At 44.9% G+C, this 20,885-nt stretch overlaps 1 non-coding gene across 1 annotated transcript; it reads left to right on the top strand.

The window, feature by feature from the left end:
* The first annotated feature begins 7,734 nt into the window (after nt 1-7,734).
* On the top strand, nt 7,735-7,837 carry LOC119359849. Its single transcript, XR_005172694.1, has one exon. It is a non-coding gene; the product is annotated as a U6 spliceosomal RNA (small nuclear RNA).
* Nucleotides 7,838-20,885: the final 13,048 nt, after the last annotated feature.

The raw sequence follows: 20,885 nt of genomic DNA on the forward strand, positions 1-20,885 counted from the left end.
TGAGGGCCGAGCACGCGTCCCGCGCGTTGCGTTGCGTGGCGTGGCGTGGCGTGTTGCTGCCTCGGAGCTTCGTTTTTTTTTTCTCGCTGATGGGGGAGCCGGGGGGAAAGGTGCTGTCGCTCGCACGCTTGGCTTTGCTTCCACCTACCGGCTCCGGCCTCGCCGCCCACCGCACCGACGGATGTGACGCGTGTGCGGCTGCGGCGGTGTGATCCGGCGCTCTTCTCCCCTCTCTTTTTTCGTTTTATTTCTTTTATTAATTATTACTTCGCGGGGAGGCACGGTGTGTGATCCGGTTTCGGCTGGGGAGGGCGGGACCAGACTGAATTGTCACCACTATCTACTTTTAATCCACTTTTCATCTTGTACAAACTTGCAAGCTGCACTTTCTTGGAATTTTTTCGTGCAAAGCAGCTTCTTGTCCAATTAAACCCATTAAACCCATTAGGGTATGTACAATAGTGGCATATGGATACATATGCCTCATGACAAAAAGTAGGCATCTACATTAATTTTTTCTCTCCAATGCAAGCTATCACTAGTGGGCCTCATTAAGAAATAGAAAATAAAGACTCTACTACACATGCATCTCTATTTTTCACTCCAATCTTTTCAGCTTTTGTCACCGGATCACACTTTTTCTCTTCAATCACCCGCCTCCTGAAGAGGATCCCGCTTCCCTATCCGAACCTACTTTACGTCATATCCGGTCTTATATGGCATGCGAGGCATCACCTTGAGGCTATGCATTGTACATGCCCTTAGGCCCTTTCCAGTGCTCCACGGTGGACAGATGCTAAGCATGCCACATAAGCAGAAAAATAACATAGCACAACATTTAATGAGGGGAGAGAACACTTTGGTGACCCCAGGAAGAACCAGTGCCAAGCACGAGAACCTAGGGAAACCACTTAAATGAAACAACTTGACCAATGCATGAAAGACTTTAGGTGCTAACTCATTAAATAAAGTGTGTTTAGCAACAGCAAGTAAGCACCTATGCATTGGAAAGATGAGTTGCTAAGGTATTTAATGCACTTAGCACCTTATCTAAGTATTTTTGCATTGAAAGAGGTCTTAAGGGCATGTACAATGATGCTATCTTAGGAGTGCCACGTAGGATAGATAATGAGGTGGAGGAGAGAGAACTCATAAAAAAAGGTTTGTCTTCTCTTATTTAAGAGAAGACAAGAGGTGATCTCTTAGCACAATATGTCTCACCATATTTTTAGGAATTGCTACTTATTAAAGATAAGGCTAAGAGATGATCCATTGTAGACAAAAAAAATTGTCATCTCTAAATCACATACAAGACTTAAGATAAGACTATCTTATCAACCATTGTACATGCCCTAAGAGGCCCTAGAATGGTGGCCAACCAACTATGCCATGTGGCGCATGCTGGTTGGTCACGGTGAGAAAGTTTTTTTTAGAGTTTTTTAAGTGGTAGGGACACTTCTTTGGAGAAGTTTTTCTAGTTTCTTTTTCTTTTTCCTTTTAAAATGGTTTGATGTCCACGTGACGGTGTGACACGAGAATATTTTTTAAATTTTTTGACATGATGATAAGATGCGCATAGTTTTTTCTTAAGCGGCCCGCAATGGCAGACCCCAACCACTAGTAATTAAAGAAAGATGCCGCATTTGGTTGGCATTTATTCAATATACTATGAAAAGGATCCGCTGACATGTCACAATCTAAATTATTTCGTTAGATAAACTTCTGATATATTCACCATATGTGATGGGAGTACCAGGAACACCAAAAATAACAAAAATTACATGAAGGCTTGTAAACCACCAAGCGACGACTATAAGCACTGGAGCACGCCAAAGTCACGTCACTGTCATCGCCCCTCTCTCATCGAAGCGGGGGCAAGACCTGGCATAGTAAACAGTCGGAAAGTCGTCGTGCTAAGGCTTCGCAAGACCAACACGTCAAAACAACAACTGTCACTGATGGATAGAAGCATATATTCAAAGAATCCAACATATAGACACAAGAACAAAGACTGGATCCATAAAGATGCACAAAAAACAAACACCGACTCAATCCCACGAGATCCGCCAGAAACCTTCACATACCCTCCGACGACGCTAAACGCGTCGCTAGGACGGGGGCTATGCGGGAGGACATTATCCCGTCTTTAGTGAGTCGTCACCGCCTCGCCTTATTGAGCAGGGCACATTCTCAAATCAACCTAGAAAACACCTAAAAACGGAGCAGTAACCCTCCCACCGGCAACGGCTAGGGTCCATCGTACATCCATGGCCATAAGGCCGCCAAAGGCGAGGCGGACCAATGACGACGCCGACAGGAGGCGGAGAAACCCTAGTCGCCGTCACAAAAGGAGGCGAAGATGTACACGTCATGATTAGTTGCAGTAACTCCTTTGTTGAATGAAGCTTTCCCTTTTCTCTAGACTCTTCCAAACTATAACCGTAGAGATTGGAGATATCTATAATAACCTTCCCACAATTCCGTGTGTCCTCTTCATTGCAATATTATAGCTTACCCAGAAACAGTGTCATACACCAATTTCATCCGACAGTTAATTTGTAAGATGTTTCACAAGCTTTTAAACTTTTTGATAGACTGTTGGGTTGCAAGTTTCTACAACATGCATCAGAAGAAAAAGAAAAGGTAAGGAACGTGTTACATGTGTGACACCAAAACTAAACCTAGAAATCAGAAAGTTTTCTTTTTTGCAATACAACGAACACTGGAAAATAATAAAAAAATACATCTAGATTCGTAGACCATCTAGCGACGAGCCGTCGACTATTGAATCGAGCTGAAGGCTGCCGCCGTCATCACCCCTCCCTTTCCGGAGCCGGAAAAACTTGTTGTAGTAGATAGTCAGGAAGTCGTCGTATTGAGGTCACATAGGACCAGCGCACCAGAACAACAACCGCCGTCTATTAAAAGTAGCGTAGATCGGAAGGGCCCAACCTAAAAACACACAAACGTAGACAAACGACGAACATATTCGAGCAAATCTATCAAAGACAGATCCGCCGGCGATACGCCTCTGCATGCCCACTGACGATGCTAAACGCACCAACGGGATGGGGCTAGGCGGGGAGAACCTTATTCCATCTTCAGGGAGCCGTCATCGCCTCATCATCCTGAGCAGGACACAAACCCTAACAAAACTTAAAGAAATATCTAAAAACCGAACACCCCACCGGCAAGGGTTGGGATCCACCGCGCCCCATGGCCCTAAGGCCATCGGAGACGACACGAAACGGCGCGACACGTGGCGGGAGGCAGAGAAACCCTAGGCTTAAGCGACCATTTTTCATCTGTTGCATCTAATTGACATGAATCGGCACACTTACACATTCTCGAAATGAAAAGATAAAAATTCTCCAATGTGATTGTTTGCCTTGAGAAAATATATTCGAGGATGTTTTCATAAACACTAAACAAGTAACTTTTTAATTCCTCGTGATGGATTAATACATCTCCTTGGATCTGAAAAAGAACTCTTGCTGGGCGTTCTCAGGGGTATAAAATTAAGTCAATGACCTCTGTTTAACTAGATGATACCCCCCACATTGTTGCGAAAATGTATTGTAGTATATTTTAATGAGATTTAATTGTATGAAACATAAATATTCATAGCAATAATACGAGAAAAAATTGATATGATTTACGTGTATTATTATTGTATAGTTGTAAAATGTTTTTTTTAAGCTCCACCCTCCGGCATTTATCCATTCGGCAGAAGCATATCCGAATGCAAACTGCAATATAGAAAGCTCGGGATTATATTAATGTATGTTACAGCACAACGATGTGTTGAAGAGTTTACAATACTGCTTGCATGAAGAAGCTTGAATCCGTGGAAACTAGCTATCTAAACAAGTAACTTTTCAAAAATATCTAATGTAGTTGCTTTCATATTGAGAGAAATATTTATATATTTTTTAAATCAATGAAATATGTTTGTGAGAACTAACTATTAGTCCTTGCAAAAAAAAGAACTAACAATTATAGATATACAAAAGATTACAAACCTGAGCAATATAAAATTAAGCTTCTCTATATGAATTCTTGATCACGAATGGTCATGGAACAGAAGGAAAATTCCAGATCCTACTCCCTCCGTCCAATCCCAAGTACATTCGAGAATGATACGAGCCTTCCTTCCGCCGTGCAACACCGAGTTCAGGTAACTTTTTTTTTGAGCGGGACGAGTTCAAGCAACTTTTTTTTTATGGAACGAGTTCACGTAACTTCAAACCTCGAATGCAGGTCTATTTTAGGGAGCAACTAGTTAACTAGTGCTTCTTCGAAAGTCTCGCAACGATCAGCGCCACTTGGCACGCTCTCAGCCATTTGCCACATGTCACGCTCTGGACGCTCCCTTCGGATTTTTTTATTTTTTTTTCACACGTGTGTTTGGCTTTTTAAATGTCTTTTTTCGTTTTTTTTCGACGTTTTGGTTTCCCTCCGGTCTTTCTTAGCTTTTTGACGCGTTTTCTTTTTCCCCCTTTTGCGAAAGTTACGGTTTTTCTTTCACGAGAGGCACGGTTGTGCTTTAGCAAGAGTCACGGCCGTGCCTTTCGGAAACGAAAAAAACGCGTTTTTCGCGAGAGTCACGGTTTTGCTTCCGCTAGAGGTACGGTTGTACTTTCGCGAGAGTCACGGCCGTGCCTCTCAAAAAGGAAAAAATAAAACGCGTTTTTTTCTTTCGGGAGAGTCACGGTTTTGCTTCTGCGAGAGGCACGGTTGTGCTTTCGCGAAAGTCACGGCCGTGCCTCTCGGAAAGGGAAAAAATACGCGGTTTCTGTTTTTTCTTTCGTGGGAGTTATGGTTTTGCTTTCGCGAGAGGCACGTTGTGCTTTCGCGAGAGTCACGGCCGTGCCTCTCGGAAACAGAAAAAAAACATGTTTTCTGTTTTTTTCTTCCACGAGTCACGGTTTTGCTTCCACGAGAGGCACGGTTGTGATTTCGCGAGAGGCACGGACATGCCTCTTTCGGAAAGGGAAAAAACCATGCTTCCGGTCTGGTTTTTTTGCCTGTTTTTTTTCATTCGGTTTTTTTGTGAAAAAAAAAATGTTCGTCAAAACCTATCAACATGGGATCTAGTTTTGAAAATCTCGACGCGAGGAATCCAAGGGTGAAAACGGTTCGAGATTTGGACGCACGGTCTAAGAGATAAAACGTTTTAAATAAACGGATCTACGAAAAAAAAGGAAAACTCCCAGGTTACGACAAGTGGCGCGCTGCATGTGCGCCACTTGTCGTGACCTGGGAAAATGGAGTGCTCTTTGCAACGAGTACTACTTAATTAGTGATTTAGTGCAAATGATGATGAGGGGAGCAATTAGTTAACGAGCGCTCCTTCGGGAGCCTCGCAACGATCAGCGCCACTTGGCGTGCTCTCAGCCATTTGCCACGTGTCGCGCTCTGGACGCTTCCTTTGGATTTTGTTTTTTATTTTTCCGCACGTGTTTTCGGCTTTTTAAACGGTTTTTTTGGGGTTTTTTGACGTTTTGGTTTCCCCCGGTCTTTCTTAGCTTTTCGATCAAAAAAAAATTCCGAATTTTTTTTTGCGCGAAAAAACGCGATTTTTTCCTTTCGCGAAAGTCACTGTTTTTTTCCGCGAGAGGCGCGGTTGTGCTTTAGCAAGAGTCACGACCGTGCCTTTCGGAAACGAAAAAAAAACGCGTTTTCTGTTTTTTTTCTTTCGCGAGAGTCACGATTTTGCTTCCGCGAGAGGCACGGTTGTACTTTCGCGAGAGTCACGGCCGTGCCTCTTGGAAAGGGAAAAACAAAACGCGTTTTTTGTTTTTTTTTCTTTCGGGAGAGTCACGGTTTTGCTTCCGCGAGAGGCACGATTGTGCTTTCACGAAAGTCACGACCGTGCCTCTCGGAAAGGGAAAAAAATACGCCTTTTCTGTTTTTTTTCTTTCGCGAGAGTCATGGTTTTGCTTTCGCAAGAGGCACGGTTGTGCTTTCGCGAGAGTCACGGCCATGCCTCTCGGAAATGAAAAAAACATGTTTTTTGTTTTTTTTTCCTTCAACGAGAGTCACGGTTTTGCTTCCACGAGAGGCACGGTTGTGATTTCACGAGAGGTACGGATGTGCCTCTTTCGAAAAGGGAAAAAAACCATGCTTCCGGTCCGGTTTTTTCACCCGGTTTTTTTCATCCGGTTTTTTCGTAAAAAAAAGTTTGTCAAAACCTATCAATATAGGATCTAGTTTTGAAGATCTCGATGCAAGGAATCTAACGGTGAAAACGGTTCGAGATTTGGACGCATGGTTTAAGAGATAAAACGTTTTGAATAAACAGATCTACGAAAAAAAAACTTCTAGGTTGCGATAAGTGGCATGCTGCATGTGCGCCACTTATCGCGATCTGGAAAAGCGGAGTGTTCTTTGCAACGAGTATTCTTAATTAGTGATTTTGCTATTTTTATATGAGCAAAATCGAACGAGCGCCCTGCAGCTCGCTCCCTTAAGTTGGGCCAATGGGCCGGCTGAGAAAGATCCAGTTTGCACGATGATGCAGCCCATTTGCCCGTTTGGTTTGATTCCACGCCTCCGGCGCTTGCGGGGCGCAGCAGACCACCCCTCTTTGAGATAATTACACCTATAATCCTTATACTCTTCGGCATGTAACATGCTGGTTCTTGAACTCATGGAGTGCTCCATTATAGTCCTTAAATACAAGAATACACTCCAATATGGTCCTGGCTACATCTCACGCTACTCTCAGCAATATAGTACAAATGTGGGCCTCACATGTTGACACATCAGAGAGAGAAAAAAGTAGTTTGGATCAAAAGCACGCACATTTATTGGGAAAATTTATCTATCTTTATTCAGGACCACAACACGGACATTTATTGGGTATCCTCACTATAGTTTCTAAATACAAAACTATTTAAAATAAATTGAAAGCATGTATTTTGGATAATGTTCAGCGTGGTTATATTTTTATCCAAATCTACGCCTAACTACTGTTTTTTATTCTTTATTTTCAAGTACGTTTTTTCCTTTTTTTTCCTTTCCCATTTTTAAAAAGTAAGAAAAACTACAAGAATTATTAATACATAATTTATGAATATTATTTAATAAATTTTCAACTAAAAGGAAACGGGTACGTTACACACTGATTTATCTAAAGTTCTATATCATTGTTAGACACGGATCATCATCCGGTCTGTTGGTTAGCTTGTCTATTAGGTTGACGTGTGGGCTCTGCATCGAATCCTGGATTGGCAATTCTTTTTCCAAGTTCCTCTTTGTTGTGCTGACATGCAGAATATTTTTTTCATGTTCCTCTTTAATATGCTGACATGCAGGACCCACACCCAAGGTTCGATGGCAGGATCGCAAATCATAGAATCTTAACTACCAGGATCGTCAAAACATAGATTCTATGAACCAAAATCGTAGAATCAGAGGGCTTAGTTTGGATCGTAAAGTCGTAAAATCGTACAATAGAATTGCAATTCTGACAACCCACACGTGTATCAAATGTTGATGTGGCACAGGGCTGGGCAGCAGGTTGTAGTGGGAGACGTAGCTAGGACCGTATTGAAGCATATTCTCATATTTGAGGACCATAGTGAAGCACTCTGTGAGTTTGAGGACCATCATGTTACACGCCGAAGAGTATAAGGACTGTAGGTGTAATTATCTCCCCCTCTTTAGTACCACATCGCCCGGCGACAGATGTTTCAACCAGTTTATAAGCCCCGCACTCGCTGCCTCATCGTCCCTTCGGGGACATCCAATAAAATTGGAACGATACAGACAAGATTAGCATGGCCCCTGCGCAATGATGACACGCACAAATTGAGAAATGGTTCAATTTTTTTTAGATTTTGTGCGCCGGTCCCTAGCATCTTCCAGATACGCCCCAGCCTTCCCTCGTGTGCATTTTTTACAGATTTTGTGCGCCAGTCCCTAGCATCTTGCAGATACGCCCCGGCCTTCCCTCGTGTGCACTTAGAATTTTCCTGTGTCTTATGTAGATGCCTGTGCCTTCCTCGTGCACTTGTGCCCTTCATTCTTTTTCCTATGCAACAAGGTCCTTTCATCGTTTACTTTTCTTCAAACATGTTCCTGGGTTTGCTGAGTTATTGGTTCTTTTGTAGTTGTGGAATATTCTTCGTTGCTTTTTACTAAATGATTTTAACACAGTTTTTTTCCCTTGCAACAAGTTATATTTATTTTTCACATAATAGAAATCTGAGGTACGTTCCCTTAAAAAAAGGAGGGTGCTACGCGTCAGCCGGCGGATCTTTTAAAAAGATCTGCCGGCTTCGCGGTCGTTAGATCTGACGCCATCGAGCGATCCAGCTCCGTACTCATCATTGCAACAAAGGTAGTGTTTCAGAAGCCTTTGCAACAGAGCTCATGTTGCGGAAACATCTGCAAGAAAAATTGTGTTGCGCATCTTTGCAACAAAGCTTGTGTTGCGGAAACATTTGCAACAAAGATTGTGTTGCAGATTTTTTTCGTAGTCTCATGAACTTCTGCAACATAAGCCATGTTTCAGAAACAACCCAGCATAGCGATTACCTCTGTCTTGTAGTTCCGCCATTGTTGTTCAAGCACGAGGGATGTTTTTGAAGCAACTATTGCTTCTGCAACACTGACTATGTTTCCGCAACACCACTTATGTTGCAATCCTAGTGAGTAGCTCCTCTGTTGTATCCGAGGATGGACCGCTGAAGCACGTAGCCTATGGTTGCGACACGCATGGTGCTTGCCCCATCCCTAACACCTCCATCGCAGCAGAGCGAGCATCCCCTGAAGCACCTAGGTGCCCCTTGTATCTCCTTCAGCAGCGCCAATCGAGGTACGCTCTAAGTAGCAGCGAAGAGCTTGGAAATTTGGAGGAGATATAGGTGAAGAAGAAAGGTAGGAGAGAGAGCGAATAGATAAGGTTGGAGGCGAGCCGCTCTCAACCGGTGAGTCCACACCAGGACGCGTGGCACCTAGCGGATGCGGTAGATTTCTTTCAAGAAATCAGTCGGCTGAAGCCGAGTATTTTCCTTAAAAAAAGGAAATCTGAGGTACGCAAGGAGGAGATAGTTTGGCGTCCTGTTGTGCTCTTCTCGCTCGCCGACCGCTAGATTGGTTCCAATTCTTTTCCCGAAACGGAGACGAACATATACAGGAGAGGGAGACGAACATATGAAGCGATCGAAGCAATTAGGCAATCTGGCCTAGCTGTACCCTTTTCCATTCTTTTTTCAATGGTCAATTGGGCCATATATCCATGGCGATATGTAAAAAATATTTTTTCACAAAATACTCCCAATGTCCCCCTAAAAAAAGTCCCATGACACATCGAACATATAAACACTGCTACACTACCCGCCTAGCGAGAGCACCTGCGAGCGCAAAACGAGCTGTGCCGCTCGATGATTTCATCGTAGTATGGATTTTCACCGTGGCAGCAGGCTCTCCGTTCATTTCTATTACTAGGGTTTTGAGATGAGATGGTGCTAATGAAGATGTTGATGGGGATTGTCCTCTCCCGATGAAAGGAGCGTTGGTGATGACGATGACGATGATTTCCTCCTCCGGGAGGGAAGTTTCCCCAGCAGAACAGCTCTGTCGGAGCTCTAGATTGGATCCTCCAAGGTTCCGCCTCGTGGCGGCGGTTTCGTCCCGAAAGGTTGCTTGTTTTTTTTCTCGACGAAAGACTTCATATAGGAGAAGATGGTCATCGGAGAGCCACCAGGGGGCCCATGAGGTAGGGGGGCGTGCCCCCCACTCTCGTGGAAAGGGTGTGGTCCCCTGGTCTTCATCTTTGGCGAGGATTTTTCATTATTTATTTTAAGGTATTCCGTGGAGTTTCAGGACTTTTGGAGTTGTGCAGAATAGGTCTCTAATATTTGCTTCTTTTCCAGCCCAGAATTCCAGCTGCCGGCATTCTCCCTCCTTATGTAAACCTTGTAAAATAAGAGAGAATAGCCATAAGTATTGTGACATAATGTGAAATAATAGCCCATAATGCAATAAATATCGATATAAAAGCATGATGCAAAATGGACGTATCAATGCCCATCAATAGATATCAATGTGAGTGAGTAGAGATTGCCATGCAACGGATGCACTAGAGCTATAAGTGTATGAAAGCTCAACAAAGTAACTAAGTGGGTGTGCATCCAACTTGCTTGCTCACGAAGACCTAGGGCATTTTGAGGAAGCCCATCATTGTAATATACAAGCCAAATTCTATAATGTAAAATTCCCACTAGTATATGAAAGTGACAACATAGGAGACTCTCTATCATGAAGATCATGGTACTACTTTGAAGCACAAGTGTGGAAAAATGATAGTAACATTGTCCCTTCTCTCTTTTTCTCTCATTTTTCATTTTTTTTCTTTCTCCTTTTTTTATTTGGCCTTTTTCTCTTTTTTATGGCCTCTTTTTTTCGTCCAGAGTCTCATCCCGACTTGCGGGGAAATCATAGTCTCCATCATCCTTTTCTCACATGGGACGATGCTCTAATAATGATGATCATCACTTACTTACAACTCAAGAATTACAACTCAATTCTTAAAAATATGACTCTATGTGAATGCCTCCGGCGGTGTACCGAGATATGCAATGACTCATGAGTGACATGTATGAAATAATTATGAACGGTGGCTTTGCCACAAATACGATGTCAACTACATGATCATGCAAAGCAATATGACAATGATGAAGCATGTCATAATAAACAGAACGGTGGAAACTTGCATGGCAATATATGTCGGAATGGCTATGAAAATGCCATAATAGGTAGGTATGGTGGCTGTTTTGAGGAAGGTATATGGTGGGTTTATGGTACCGGCGAAAGTTGCGCGGTACTAGAGAGGCTAGCAATGGTGGATGGGTGAGAGTGCGTATAATCCATGGACTCAACATTAGTCATAAAGAACTCACATACTTATTGCAAAAAATTATTAGTTATCAAAACAAAGTACTACGCGCATGCTCCTAGGGGGATAGATTTGTAGGAAAAGACCATCGCTCGTCCTCGACCGCCACTCATAAGGAAGACAATCAATAAATAAATCATGCTCCGACTTCATCACATAACGGTTCACCATAGGTGCATGCTACGGGAATCACAAACTTTAGAAACAAGTATTTCTCAAATTCACAATTACTCAACTAGCATGACTCTAATATCACCATCTTCATATCTCAAAACAATCATCAAGTATCAAACTTATCATAGTATTCAATACACTTGTTATGATAGTTTTTATTATAACTATCTTGGATGCCTATCATATTATGTGACACCCCCGATTTAATCGTACACTAATCATACAAGCAAATGTGTACAATCAAGATCAAGGACTCACGGGAAGATATCACAACACAACTCTACAAATAAAATAAGTCATACAAGCATCATATTACAAGCCAAGGGCCTCGAAGGCTCGAATACAAGAGCTCGATCATAGACGAGTTAGCGGAAACAACAATATCTGAGTACAGAACTATGTTAAACAAGTTTGCCTTAAGAAGGCTAGCACAAACTGGGATACAGATCGAAAGAGGCGCAGGCCTCCTACCTGGGATCCTCCTAAACTGCTCCTGGTCATCGTCAGCGGGCTGCACGTAGCAGCAGACACCTCCCGAGCAGTAGTAGTTATCATCGACAGTGGCGTCTGGCTCCTGGACTCCATCGACTGGTCGCAGCAATCGAGTATAGAAAGGGGGGAAAGAGGGAACAAAGCAACCGTGAGTACTCATCCAAAGTACTCGCAAGCAAGGAGCTACACTACATATGTATGCATTGGTATCAAATGGAATAAGGGTATCATATGTGGACTGAACTGCAGAATGCCGGAATAAGAGGGGGATAGCTAGTCCTATTGAGGACTACGCTTCTGGCAGCCCCCGTCATGCAGCATGTAGAAGAGAGTAGACTGAAGTCCTCCAAGTAGCATCGCATAGCATAATCCTAACCGATGATCCTCCCCTCGTCGCCCTGTGAGAGAGTGACCACCGGTTGTATCTGGCACTTGGAAGAGTGTGTTTTATTAAGTATCCGGTTCTAGTCGTCCTGTTACTGAGATCACGGCTATTCGAATAGATTAACTTCCCTGCAGGGGTGCACCACATAACCCAACACGCTCGATCTCATTTGGCCGGACACACTTTCCTGGGTCATGCCCGGCCTCGGAAGATCAACACATCGCAGCCCTACCTAAGCACAACAGAGAGGTCAGCACGCCGGTCTAAATCCTATGGTGCAGGGGTCTGGGCCCATCGCCCATTACACACCTGCATGTTGCGAACGCGGCCGAAAGCAGACCTAGCCTAGCAGGCGTTCTAGTCCAATTCGGCGCGCGCCGCTCAGTCGCTGACATCACGAAGGCTTCGGTTGATACCACGACGTCGAGCGCCCATAACTGTCCCCGCGTAGATGGTTAGTGCGTATAGGCTAGTGGCCAGACTCAGATCAAATACCAAGATCTTGTTAAACGTGTTAAGTATCCGCGAACGCCGACCAGGGCCAGGCCCACCTCTCTCCTAGGTGGTCTCAACCTGCCCTGTCGCTCCGCCCCAAAGTAACAGTCGGGGGCCGTCAGGAACCCAGACCCACCTCTACCGGGATGGAGCCACCTGCCCCTTCAGCCCCCAACTCCGAACAGTACCACAGGTAATGTAACAGTGTAAAGTATATAGTATATGCCCGTGATCACCTCCCGAAGTGATCACGGCCCAGTAGTATAGCATGGCAAACGGACAAGAGTGTAGGGACACTGATGGAACACTAGCATCCTATACTAAGTAGTAGGATAGCAGGTAATGGTAACAACAGTAGTAGCAAGGACAGGCTATGCATCAGGATAGGATTAACGGAAAGCAGTAACAAGCTACACTACTCTAATGCAAGCAGTATAGAGAAGAGTAGGTGATATCTGGTGATCAAGGAGGGGGGGGGGGCTTGCCTGGTTGCTCTGCAAGAGAGAGGGGTCATCAACACCGTAGTCGTACTGGGTAGCAGCGGCGTCGGTCTCGGCGTCTAGCAAAAGAAGAGGGGGGGAGAAACAGTGAATACAATGCAAACAGATGCATAACAAAGCATGACAAAGCAAAGTGTGATGCTAGGCGTGCCCTAACGCGGTATGAGGTGATACCGGTGAAGGGGGGAAACATCCGGGAAAGTATCCCCGGTGTTTCGCGTTTTCGCGCAAAGGAGCCAGAGGGGGAAAGTTGCGTGTTCTCTATGCTAGGGATGTGTGGCGGATGAACGGGCCGCGTAACCAGATTCGTCTCGTCGTTCTGAGCAACTTTCATGTTGAAAATAATTTAATCCGAGTTATGGATTAAAAGATATGATTTTCTAAAGATTTTAGTAATTTCTGGAACTTAATTAATTATTTAAATTAATTCGAAAATGGATTTATGACATCAGCATGATGTCATGCTGACGTCAGCAATCAACAGGGTTGACTGGTCAACCTGACCAGTGGGTCCCACTTGTCAGTGACACATTTTAATTAAAACATTTAATTAACCTAATTAGTATTAATTAGGGGGGTGGGCGCTACTGTCATACTCTGTTAGTTAATTAACAGTAGTTAATTAGGTTAATCAGTCATTAGATTAATTAATCTTAACTAGTTAATTTAATCAGAATTAATTAAGTTAATCAATTAATTAATTAATTAATTTTATTATTTATTATTTTATTTTATTTTATTTTTATTTTTTTATGCGTTCTAGGGCCGGGCCCCACTTGTCATAGGCCCATGGCCAATTGGGCACTAGGCGCGGGCATAGCCCGAACGGGCGCGTGCCCGAGAGGGCAGACCCGGGCGCGTCCGGGCGCTTGGCCGACATGGGCGACGGCGGCGAGCGCCGGTGGTAGGGCGAACCCGAGCAGGACCGCGGGGCCGCAGCGTGCGTCTTCGGCAGCGAGCGCCATGGCGCAGGCGGGCGCACGGCACAGCGAGGCCACGCCGGAGCGGGGAGGCATGGTCGGCGGCCGTTGTTGAAGGCCACGGTGGCAGCGGTGGGAGGCCGCCGGGTGTAGCAGCAGGGCCGCGCGGAGAGGCTCGGCAAGCAGGGCCGAGCGAGGCTGCGGTTGAGCTGCGCTGCGATGGTGGTGGTGGCCAGTGGCGCTGCGAGCAGCGAGGGGAGGGCGTGGTGGCTGTAGCGAACCGCGCTGGGAGCGGCAGGCGCGAGGGAGGAAGGAGCAGGACGCGAGGGGGGACGCGATGGGTCAGCGCGCGGGGCGCGCTCAGCGCGAGCGCGCGCGGTGGCGCGGAGTGCAGCCGCGGTGAGCGCGTGCGGTCTCGGCGCTGGCGTGAGCAGCGCGCGGACAGGGAGAGAGAGGAGGGGCACGGCTCATGATGGGGCGTAGGGTTCGAGGGAGTGGTGCGCGAGGTGGAGATGATGACGACGGCGGAGAGGAAGCAGGCCGTCGGGGTAGCTCCGGGCGGCGGCGGTGTCCGGTGAGGAGTCGAGGAGAAGGACGACGTCGCGGAAGGGAGAAGAGGCTGGGGCGACACGGGAACAACGAAGCGGGAGCCGCGACGGAGTGCGAAGGCCCGAGGACGAGGACGGGGCCGACGAGGCGGCGTCGCGAAGGAGGACCGAGGCGCGGTGGGGCGGCGATGCACGCCGAGGCGATGGGGTCGGGCGCCGTTTTCCCGATCCAGATCGGGGGCAGAGGGGGTCGTGGGGGGAAGGAGTGAACCGAGAGGGGTAAGTGGGAAGGGATCGGGCTAGGGTTTCGGGTGTGTGGGGGGTTATATAGCCGGGATGGTTCGACTGGGTCGTGTGGGTGGCCAGCTGGGCCTGTTGGCCCAGTTGGCCAGGGGGTCCTCTTCCTTTTATTTGTTTAGTTTTATTTCCACTTTCCTTTTCTTTTTTATTTTAGTTACATTTTATTTTCAGTTTAGTAAAATATGACAATAGCTTCAAAAATAGTGTTTCAAAATAACCCACTAACCTAAAAGTTTTTACCTAAAAAAATAGTTTATCATTTTATAAAATATCAAAGGCACATAATCAATCGTTTAAACTACCGTTTTAATCATTTTAGAGTATTAAAACATTTTATAAAAGTGGGGTTTCTTCACCACAATTAACATTGTATTACTTGGCACATCCCAGACATTTTTAGCTTTAAGTTTGAAAACCTTTTTTTGTTTGCTTGATTTTGAATTTGAATTTGAATCGGTTTCAAACTAAGGCGAGATTAGCAACAGTAATCGAAGTGTCATGGCATCATTAGCAGAGAATTACTGTAGCTTAATTATCCGGGCGTCACAATTCTCCTCCACTACAAGAAATCTCGTCCCGAGATTTAAGAGGGGAGTAAGGGGGAAAGTTCTGGTTCCGATATTCTAATGGATCTTCCCAAAGAGGTTAATCCCTTTCGTTGATGTCTTCAATTCTTTATTCCAATGCATCATGATGAAGTTGTCATTCTTTCTTCAAGAACTCCATCGTACTTACGAAAGGTTAAGGGGATATTATGGAAGAACGGACCGCTACCATGTTTGCTTATCTAGTTGATAACATCAGGGAAGGTGGCGGAAAGTAACCCTCGAACTGAACCTTAAGACATTATCGAGAGCAAAGTAAGAAGGTGCAAAATAGAAGTTTCAAGCACATAGACAATCGTTCGTTGCCTGATACGAAATGTGACACGGGGTTCAGAGTAATGGGAAAGTATTGTGTCTGGTACCAGAATAGATCACTAGGCAGGTGGCCCGTGAATCACATACGAAGTCAAGCACGAGGAATAACTTGACAACAGGGTGTATAAAAGAGTCAGGTTTTGATCCTGTGGAACTATGGGTTATGGGCCCACCATGTGGGTAAAAGTAGGAAGAGCGGTGCCGTCTTGCATGATCATGTAAGCAAGGCATGTTAGGGGATAGCCTGTCAGTTATGTCGGCAACGACATCGGTACCAAGGGCGAGGGACGAAGAGAACCATTTTGCTGCTCGTTGAACGAGGCGGACCAATAGGCAAAGTTCTCGTCCATCGGTGGTTACCGGAATGTCATCAACAATAGTAACAGGGTCTTGCTGACAGAATTGTACACCGAGGTGTTTACATAAGCAGGAGAATATTACTGCTTAGATCATTTAAATCACAAGAAACGTTAACCCAACCAATGAAAAGGAAAATATGATTATCAGATTAAACAGAACAGTGGAAAGAAAAATGTGTTTAAACACATATTTCAAGGGTATATCCTTCCCAAGGTCAAGTAGAGCATAATATCCATGACAGGATATAATGTAGAAAACTCTTTAGGTATGGTGAGAGAAATTTCATGACCTTACCCATACAACGGTGTTTGGATAATCGAGCAAGAAACATTTAGCATTGTGCTTCAAATGTTCTTATTGAAAATCGGAGTACCACTGACATGCTTCGAGATAGCATTGACATGGTCTTCAGGCAAAGGTCAGACTCTGGATACACGACGGATCCATCTAGAACATCTTGTAGAATAAGTCTTACAATTACCTCATTGAAGAATGGATAATCTTGCGGAAAAGGAAACTATAACAATAGGTCCTCTAGCCAGGGGTGATAGGCATGACATCACCTTATAGATATATAAGGACCAATGTTATAACTCTTGGAAACAAGTCCCAACCATCATATCTGACCGAGGTTCAGTTCTGATTGGTTGTCAGGATACCTCAGACTCATGATGCCTGAGAAGGAAAGGTGCAACACAAATTGACGAGATGACAATGTAAGATTCTCGGGAAATGAACTACGGAAACGAGTTCCAAAACAAGAGTTCATCATTAAATCAAGGAGAGGTGAGGAGGTGACTGATTGACTCAACGACAATCCATTGAGATTTCCAAAGAGATGGATTTCCACAACTATGTGAACAAGGAGATAACATAAGCTAGATCAAATGACTTAATGATGTATGCTCGAGGAAAACATACACAGTTAAACATTGGTTGAAATGTGCACCCGGAATATGGGCTAGGTAGCACGATCAATGTTCGAATGATGATTCAATAAGCCATAGACGTAGCATGAAACTATAGACCAATAACTTCAAAGCAATAGGGTTGCTAGAAGTTTAGAATTTACACATCACAGACCATTTGTCGGTATTCCGAATAAAAACAAAACGGGGACCAAGAAAAGAATGGTGATGATGATCATGACAAATTCTATCGAGAGGTTTCATGGAGATGTAATCGGTCGGCGATGACATCAAGTCAAAGGAATGATGAAGCGAAAAGTTATTGGAACCACGAGTACACCACAAAATGGGAATCCAGCTTGTTGTTCAAGGCAAAAAGATCTGTCGTGGAAAGTCGACGTAAGCTTAGCTCATCATCGAAAGTTGTGCTCCGGGATTAAGGACCAGGTAGCACAGTTAAAATTTGGCACGATAATGATATAGCCGATCAGGCTTGGAATGACTTGAAGGATTATTAAACTCATAAGCAACAAAGATTACTTAGAGTTATCGAACCAGAGTGCGGAATCGGTTCACTTACCGGTGTTCTTGAGCGACTAACAACTCAGAACCCATGAAAAATTGGAATCAATTAGAATGTAGCACTTGATGAAGAACTCATAAGAAGTTATGCAGTTACATGATAATCTTGAGATACCATGGGGGTAATACTCGATGACAGATCAAAGTAGAGGTTGGACTGGGGTATTGCTCTACAGAAGACAAGCGCTTAAACTTGCACGCGAAATGGTATTTAAAGGGAACATGGTCAGAACCACGATTGCAAAAGGCCAGATCCCGGATATAAGATGAACTTATACCAAAGGAATAATTTAATTTAAGAGAAGCTTTAATGATAAGATCTACATCGTGTACATGGGCATGAACACAAAGTTCAAGGTCGACTCCCACTTCTCCAATGCATAACCTTTCATTCACTTCTCACCTTCGAAGAAGTTGTAGTGTTGAAATTTTATTTGGCAAAATACCAGAAGTGTATGACTCGTGAAAACTTTCGAGTTCACACAGTTTAGAGAAGGCATATGTTCAACCCATAGGGGCTTCTTAGAAACATATACTACAAGTTTCAAGAGTAAATATCACAAGCTCGAAAGTAGAGCAAGGTTGAGAAAGTAGATGATACCATTTACCAAAGGTATTATGTATCTGAGGGAAGGCTCACAAGGTTATTGAATATGAAGGACGCTATCAGATAAAATCCATTAAAGGATCTGCCGGTCCATAACAGAGCTGACGTGAGCATCGGCACACAACCGGAGGAAGTAACAATGCAAAGGCATTGGATTATGGAAACAACTGACTAATCCAGAGCTCAAATGCAAAGGAATTATGATTTTCAAATCAAGGGATCAGAAGCAATGTTCTGATTAGGGATGGATAAGTTGAATAGCCTTAGGGGTACAATCGACGGCAATTGGATTTGTTGAGAACCAGCTCATGTTTAAAATGACGTCTGAGTCGGAAAGATAATTTAAAAGGATCAACTGATGATTGCGTGCATTCGCACTCATGTTGAATCAAAGGGATCAAAATGACGGTGTCTAAGGATACTAACGAATATTGCCAGACATATGGAAAGCATCCATCATGCAAGCAGACAAGTATTGCAGAGCAATAAGCTACTAAGGATTTTTGGAGGATCAAATAGTATTTCGATGACCATTGTGAAACACATGAACAACTGGGGGATGAGCGGATACTCGATAAGTGCGAGAATTATCCGTAGGGGTATTCAGGTGACAAAGAACAGCAAGGCAGTAAGCTCAAAGGATTATCGAAACAACGACGAGTATTTCAGGGTATCTTGTAATAACAAGACCAACTGGGAATAAAAGTAAGAACGATAGGTGTAAGTATTTATCCATAGGGATTTTTTGGTGGTAGGGAATTGCAAAAGCAATGGCACAAAGTTTCGGGAGAACATCGGAGAGTATTATCAGAATCTTCTGTTGAAGTAGTCGATCATCTGTAATGAAGGGCTCTCCGGGAGAAAGTGATAACGAGATCCTAATGTTAGATTTAGCAAAATTCATTTAACCCGAATAGAAGAGAGTTCAGAGTCCCAGAGTAAGGATCGAGGAGTAAAAGATCCTAATACCACCCAGATGGCGACGTGGGCCTGTAAGCCCCACAGCCATGTTAGTAAAAGTTTTTCAATGACTAGACTCGACTTCGGCCAAGGAGTTGGAAAGGGGGATTCCTACAGGCAGTCAGCTCCGATACCAACTTGTGACGCCCCCGATTTAATCGTACACTAATCATACACGCAAACGTGTACGATCAAGATCAGGGACTCACGGGAAGATATCACAACACAGCTCTACAAATAAAATAAGTCATACAAGCATCATATTACAAGCCAGGGGCCTCGAAGGCTCGAATATAAGAGCTCGATCATAGACGAGTCAGCGGAAACAACAATATCTGAGTACAGACATAAGTTAAACAAGTTTGCCTTAAGAAGGCTAGCACAAACTGGGAAACAGATCGAAAGAGGCGCATGCCTCCTGCCTGGGATCCTCCTAAACTGCTCCTGGTCGTCGTCAGCGGGCTGCACGTAGCAGCAGGCACCTCCCGAGTAGTAATAGTCATCATCGACAGTGGCGTCTGGCTCCTGGACTCCATCGACTGGTCGCAGCAATCGAGTATAGAAAGGGGGAAAAGAGGGAGCAAAGCAACCATGAGTACTCATCCAAAGTACTCGCAAGCAAGGAGCTACACTACATATGTATGCATTGGTATCAAATGGAATAAGGGTATCATATGTGGACTGAACTGCAGAATGCCGGAATAAGAGGGGGATAGCTAGTCCTATCGAGGACTACGCTTCTGGCAGCCCCCGTCTTGCAGCATGTAGAAGAGAGTAGACTGAAGTCCTCCAAGTAGCATTGCATAGCATAATCCTAACCGATGATCCTCCCCTCGTCGCCCTGTGAGAGAGCGACCACCGGTTGTATCTGGCACTTGGAAGGGTGTGTTTTATTAAGTATCCGGTTCTAGATGTCATAAGGTCAAGGTACAACTCCAAGTCGTCCTGTTACCAAGATCACGACTATTCAAATAGATTAACTTCCCTGTAGGGGTGCACCACATAACCCAACACGCTCGATCCCATTTGGCCGGACACACTTTCCTGGGTCATGCCCGGCCTCGGAAGATCAACACGTCGCAGCCCTACCTAGGCACAACAGAGAGGTCAGCACGCCGGTCTAAATCCTATGGCGCAGGGGTCTGGGCCCATCGCCCATTGCACACCTGCACGTTGCGAACGCGGCCAGAAGCAGACCTAGCCTAGCAGGCGTTCTAGTCCAATCCGGCGCGCGCCGCTCAGTCGCTGATGTCACGAAGGCTTCGGCTGATACCACGACGTCGAGTGCCCATAATTGTCCCCGCGTAGATGGTTAGTGCGTATAGGCCAGTGGCCAGACTCAGATCAAATACCAAGATCTTGTTAAACGTGTTAAGTATCCGCGAACGCCGACCAGGGCCAGGCCCACCTCTCTCCTAGGTGGTCTCAACCTGCCCTGTCACTCCGCCCCAAAGTAACAGTCGGGGGCCATCGGGAACCCAGGCCCACCTCTACCGGGATGGAGCCACCTGCCCCTTCAGTCCCCAACTCCGAACAGTACCACAGGTAATGTAACAGTGTAAAGTATATAATATATGCCCGTGATCACCTCCCGAAGTGATCACGGCCTAGTAGTATAGCATGGCAAATGGACAAGAGTGTAGGGCCACTAATGGAACACTAGCATCCTATACTAAGCAGTAGGATAGCAGGTAATGGTAACAACAGTAGTAGCAAGGACAGGCTATGCATCAGGATAGGATTAATGGAAAGCAGTAACAAGCTACACTACTCTAATGCAAGCAATATAGAGAAGAGTAGGCGATATCTGGTGATCAAGGGGGGGGGG

Source organism: Triticum dicoccoides, chromosome 2A (assembly GCF_002162155.2).
Source record: "Triticum dicoccoides isolate Atlit2015 ecotype Zavitan chromosome 2A, WEW_v2.0, whole genome shotgun sequence".
Taxonomy (NCBI): domain Eukaryota; kingdom Viridiplantae; phylum Streptophyta; class Magnoliopsida; order Poales; family Poaceae; genus Triticum; species Triticum dicoccoides.